This window comes from Macadamia integrifolia, unplaced genomic scaffold, assembly GCF_013358625.1.
Source record: "Macadamia integrifolia cultivar HAES 741 unplaced genomic scaffold, SCU_Mint_v3 scaffold2417, whole genome shotgun sequence".
NCBI classification, from domain to species: domain Eukaryota; kingdom Viridiplantae; phylum Streptophyta; class Magnoliopsida; order Proteales; family Proteaceae; genus Macadamia; species Macadamia integrifolia.
The window spans coordinates 7,512-14,012 of NW_024868703.1; positions in this window are offsets into that span (position 1 = coordinate 7,512).

The window sequence follows — 6,501 nt, forward strand, 5'->3', positions numbered from 1 at the left end:
GTGAAGAGTGAAGATAATATGGTACTTGGTTTTTGGTTTTTAACTTCCATACTATCTATTGGAAAAAAATCTTGTCTTCTTATAGCCCATTGAGTAAGGAGAAGCTAAAGCTAGCAACATCTCATTTTCTTGTAGCCCATTGGGCTGTTTTATCTTAGGACTCTCAAAATTTTTGGAACATTAGATGCATATATACAGGTAATAATCTCTTAAATTGTATGAGTATACTACCATTTTTTTGGTTTCCTTTTTTTGAAAACTACACGTTTAATACTCGTACCGTTTGTTTTCATCCGTTTGTCATTCTCTATTTTTTTGATCGTACCGTTTATCATTTTTATCTATTTAAAACTCATATCGTACATTTCTATTTTTTTATCATTCTCGTTTCAACTAACAGTGGCCACTACCACAGAACTCAATTATACACCATTGAATTGGATGAGAAGTCAACTTTTACAGCCCAATTTAATTTAATTTTTTTTTGGGTAATGCCCAATTTAATTTTAGAAAACCATGAAGGCAATTGTTGGAAAGAGAAAAGAGTCTACATTGAAGCCATATGTGACTACATAATTATGTACGTAGGGGCAGGAGTTTCAGAGTTGAACGAGTCAAAATATGGGATAAAAATCATCTGTTTTTCTCATCGTTTGTTTTGCTTGTTTTGCTACCTGCAGAGAAGGACACGTGTCGTCCTTTCAACCAACGGTTAAGATTACTTTTGTTGGAAAGGGTAACTGAATCAGGTTTAAAAGAATGGATGACTCGAACCAACCATTTGAACCGATTCTGACCAAACAACTCACTTAGTTTTTGAATTTCAAATCCCTAAAAGAAGATTTGAATTTCGAAATCCTTGTTTGCAGAAATTTGCCATTTTCGCTCACATGATTCTCTCTCTCTCTCTCTCACACCTCTCGCTGCATCTCTGTTGCAGGAAGCGGTCTCTGCTCACGATTCTCTCTCTCACCCCTCTCATTGCATCTCTCTCACACCACTCTCTACGAACGAGTCTCTCTCTCACCCTACTCATTGTAGCTCTCTCACAACCCTCTCTCTACGAACGAAGGAGTGGGTTTCTCTGCTCATGAAGGGGTTTCTCTGCTCTGTGCGGTCTCCTCCGCTTGTGAAGGTGAAGTAACAGAGATACCGTTGAGTCGAGAACACTCTCTCTCTCTCTCCCTGCTCAAGAAGAGAGTCGCTAGGGCTCTCGATTTTTCCTGGGTTAGAGTAAACCTCGCGCGCCGAAGCTCTATCTATGCGGTCGCGAACCTAGTTAGGGTTTTAATCTAAACTATTCTCTATTGTTTTTCAATCTAGCCCATTCTCTGTTCGGTTTTGAATCAAATCGTTGGCAGGTAAACCCTAAACTATTGTGGCTTGTTAGGGTTAGGGTTTTTATTTGTATCTATAATATTTTTGCTACTTTGGGTGATTATACTGGTGATTATGGTTAGATTTTGAAGAATGTTAGGGTTTTGAAAACTGTTGGATGATTCTGGTTTGGTTTTATTGAAGTTGTCTTGCTGGAAGCACTCGCGCGACACTCTCTCTCCATCTGTTACCCCTTTCATGCTCAGATTTTAAATTTTTATCAAGTATCTAGAGGAGATTATATGGTATTATTTTTGTTTTATTCTTGTTTTCCATCTCTGTGGACAAGACTTTGTATTTGATAACAGTTATTGGTATCAGTAGTGGTCTGCATCTGATATCAGGAGAGTTTTTGTGCTATGAAATACATTCAGTTAATGAGTTGTGTACAGATATCATGCTTTGTTCTCAATCTCTTATTTTCCATTGATATCAGTATCTATGTATGGTATCACTAAATTTTTACTGACATGATTTTTTGTGTAGGTAGGGAGTCTTTAGCTCAAAGGGTAGAGCACCTGGGTTAATGCCCAGGTTATGGTGGTTTGAATCCACCAAGACTTTGAACAAAATATCGAACGTGTTTTAACTTATTATATATATTTTTTTGTGGTGTTCTGTTCTTGTGTTGTTCTGTTTTTTGGATTTTATTTTTTAAATTTTTATGAATGTAGGTTTGGTGTTACTTAAACTGGAATGTAGGTTTGGTGGATTTTGTTTTTTTTGATGAATCTCTTTATGATTCTTGGGAAACTTGAGATCATTAAGTTCAGTTTCTGTTATATTTTTGTGTATTTCCTTCGGCATGTTTGTGATGCCTTTCCACTTTAGTGCTTGGTTTTGTTGGATTTCATGACTGTCTTGTTGCTAGGTAAAAGTGTCTGTGAAGAGTATTGTTGGGTAAGAAATAACATGGCTGAAATAGCTAGAAAAGACGTGAGTGTGAAATATAATTTATCACCTTCAAGGAAAGATTAGCTGCTGCCCAAACTTGATTAAACATTTCTATTATATTCTTAGAATTTTTCTTAAATAAATATTTTTTGTAATATGATTTTCTGCACTCTCCATCTTGGAATTTCAGCATCTTTAGCAACTTCAAGATGGAGAGTGCAGATATGTTCAAGTTTGTAATCTGATTTTGTGCACTCTCCTTATTGTAATCTGTGTTTCAGCATTCTTGGAATATTGTTTATAATCAGACTTGTCTTCATTGTTGGAGATTCAGTCTTTTTAGCAGGAAAACAAACAATGTGAGGAGCATGATTCCTCAAGAAAATAAAGAATAGTGCTCACCATAAGACCGAAGGAAAAAAATGATATGGCATAATGTTTTTAAGGTGTTTCTCATACAACAAATTAAGCTATGAGAGCAATGTGGAACCTCTTATCTGCTAGCTGTTAGTTTTCCCTGATTTTCCAAAACTGAAACTAAAGAGGTTGAAGGACAACTGGGTTCATATGATCTTATAAAGCAGACATTTTATTTCGAAGGGCATGGTTAGGTGTCTTCAAGATGATCCCATTCCAATCTCCCCTGACCTTCCTGGGTAGGGCTTTGAATGATCCAGATTCAATAGTTCATTATCAACAAATATGATTAGAATCAAGGCTTTTTAAAGGTTATGCTTGTCTTCCACAGTTCCACCAAAATACAATTCTATGGGTAATGCTTGTCTTCTAGTTTCTTCTGTGAAGTGTGAATTAACTGAAACCTGTATCCTCCCTCCGAATTGAAATTTGAAGATTTCAGAGCTATCAACTCAACGAATGGTCTTGTGTGATGGTAGTGAGATGCAAAACTGAGGAAAAGTTTTTCTTAATTTATGGGACCAAGATCATATGAATTCAACAATAGGACATGGATTCAATAAATACGAGGTACCTTATTTTTACTGTTTAGGAAATTGAGATCTCCAACATTCTAATTCTTTCTTCATGATAATTGCAGTCGCAAAATCAAACAGGGAGACACCCACTCCCCAGTCAAGAGGGCTAGCGAGCAAAGATGACATTGTTACATTTGCATTATTATAGTGTGCTGGCTTGTTCAACTTTCAATTTAAACAGAGTCAGTATGAGTGAAAAGAAATAGGTTCTTCAGATATCAGTGTAGGAGGACCACTTCTGTAGAGGTATAGGGGTTCACTATTTGAAATGTTGATTGAGTAGGTTTTGCTTTATAATACTCATTGATGATCCATTAAATCTGTAGAAAAATTAATATTCTTCAAACCATGTAGCACATCGAAACTAGCATTCACTACATGATACAGTCCAACCAATAGCAAACACTACAGATTAATTTAAAATGAGGTAAGAAACATAACACAAGTCTGATTTTGGCCAGGAAACAAGGCATCTCTTCTTTGCAAGCAGTGTGAGCACATAATGATAATTTGCTTTAAGGGAAATATTAAAATTATACTGTTGAAGAAGAGTCTTGGTGGATTCGAACCACCATAACCTGGGTATTACCCCAGGTGCTCTACCAATTTGAGCTAAAGACTCCCTACCTGCACAAAAAATCATGTTAGTAAAAATTTAGTGATACCATGACATAGATACTGATATCAATGGAAGATCCGAGATTGAGAACAAAGCATGATATCTGACACAACTCATTAACTGAATGTATTTTATAGCACAAAAACACTCCTGATATTAGATGCAAAACACTACTGATACCAATAACTGTTATCAAATACAAAGTCTTGTCTACAGAGATGACAAACAAGAATAAAATAAAAACAATACCATATAATCTCCTCTAGATGCTTGATAAAAATTTAAAATCTGAGCATGAAAAGGGTACCAGATAGAGAGAGAGTGTCGAGCAAATGCTTCCAGCATGATAGCTTCAATATAACCAAGCCACAATCACCCAACAGTTTTCAAAACCCTAACATTCTTCAAAATCAAACCATAATCACCAGTATAATCACCCAAAGTAGCAAAAATATTATAGATACAAATAAAAACCCTAACCCTAACAAGCCACAATAGTTTAGGGTTTACCTGCCAACGATTTGATTCAAAACCAAACAAAGAATGGGTTAGATTAAAAAATAATAGAGAATGGTTTATATTAAAACCCTAACCAGGTTTGCGACCGAACAGACAGAGCTTCGGTGTGCGAGGAGTACTCAAACCCAGGAAAAATCGAGAGCCCTAGCGACTCTCTTCGTGGGCAGGGAGAGAGAGAGAGTGTTCTCGACTCAATGGCATCTCTGTTACTTCACCTTCGAGAGAGACAACCAGTATTTTTCCTTCGTGAGCAGCGAGACCTTCATGAGAGCGATTTTGTGGATCTTTCCTTCCTTCGTGAGCAGAGAGAGGTGTGAGAGACGGTGAGATCCGTGAGAATGAGAGGTAATCGTGCAACCAACAGGAGTTTTTAGGGTTGTTTTGATTCAAACAAAGAGACTGGATCCCGTTTGGTTCACTTGAATTGGTAGGTTCATCCAACCCCAAACCAGATTTGCATTGGTTTCAACCATAAAGCAATCTTGGCCGTCCACTTTCATCCGTCCACATGTCGTTTTCTACAAGTAGCAAAACACAGTAAAACACCGATTAAGAAAAACAGACGATTTTTATCCCCGATTTGGCAGGACTCTTGTAGTATTCATACAAAAAGTTGAAACGATTATCTACTTCTCTCTCTACTACTACCTTGATTCTTCTTTTTCTTTTAAAAAATAATCATGATTTGGATTAATCACGTGTCAAATTTCAAGACCTATTTTGATGAGTTATCTTATATATTGTCATGCATCCCCATATAAGTGTATGCATGTCTATCATACTCTGACAACTTCTATGCACTCTCATATAGTTACGAATTTTCAAACCTTTATTTTTCCACTTGCTAAAATTTGCTTGAGTTGAAAATTTACTTGTTGGTAAAGGACCTTGATGCCTAAGTGTAATATTTGAATCACCTTCATAAGCTTATTAAGTCCTTTTCTAATTGGGTGCTTCACTGGGGTCACCCTCCGAACTCCACAAAAAAGGGAGCAACATATCTACTTCACAACCCATGCAGTGATAGATCCTGATCCTCTCTAATTCTTAATCGTGTAATTCATGTGCAATTGTCTATGTGCACATGACACTTGTACTTTTCAAAACCCAATGATTGTAAAAGATTTTTGAAATTCAAATCCATTTTAACCCCAGATTTCTACAACCATTGGATTTTGAAAATGTACAAGTGTTGTGTGCACAGAGAAAATTGTATGATTAAGAATCGGAGAGGATCTAAATCCATTTTGGGTAGTATTGATTTGATAGTTTTGTGGATGAGTACATTTCTATTCTTGTTTCCCCTCCTGCCCTGGTGGGAAGGTGAATATCCCCAACTCTAGGAACTTTAAGGATGTGTTTGGTTACATAATTCGTTAGAAAGTCTTTCTAGCAAAACACGATACTCTTTTTTTTTTTTTTTTTTTTAATTGTCTGGTTGTTTTTTGAGTTGGTTCTACCTAGAAATACTAATTCATTTGAAACACCTTGTAAAGCTAAATGTGGTTCATTTAAGAAATAAGATAAAGAGCAAAACTCATATCTAACACACATAATTCTAACCCTCACATTAATAGTCCATATTAAGTGATGATTGAAAAGAATCACGAAAATCGGGATGAGTAACCTAATACTTTTTCGAAAAATTTTAAAATAAATACGATTCAACAAAAACACTCTCTATGGACTCATTGCCAAATCCAAAATAAAACTCCAATGAATTATGTAACCAAACACATCCTAATGTTTTCACTGATGCCACAATATCTCGTCACCCCATGCTATGGGTTTGGGCCATATTGGATGGCTCTCTGGGCTGCTTGTGCTGGTGGCCCAGGTCTAGGTAGTGAAACCTTGGTCATTCGACTTAGGCTGGGCTGAGGCTGAGGCTGTTGCGTCTCTCACAGCTTGACAATTGTTACCAACCAAGTTTTTTTTTTTCTTTTGGGTAGATTACCTACCCTGTATTGGATTCTACATTTGCAGGAACTTTCATGAATATGTATGCATCTAGCATGGTTGTTTCTGTAGATATTCATCAGATGCACAAGCTCGGCCAAGCTCCATATGGACAGAACAGCCAAACCATTATGCATA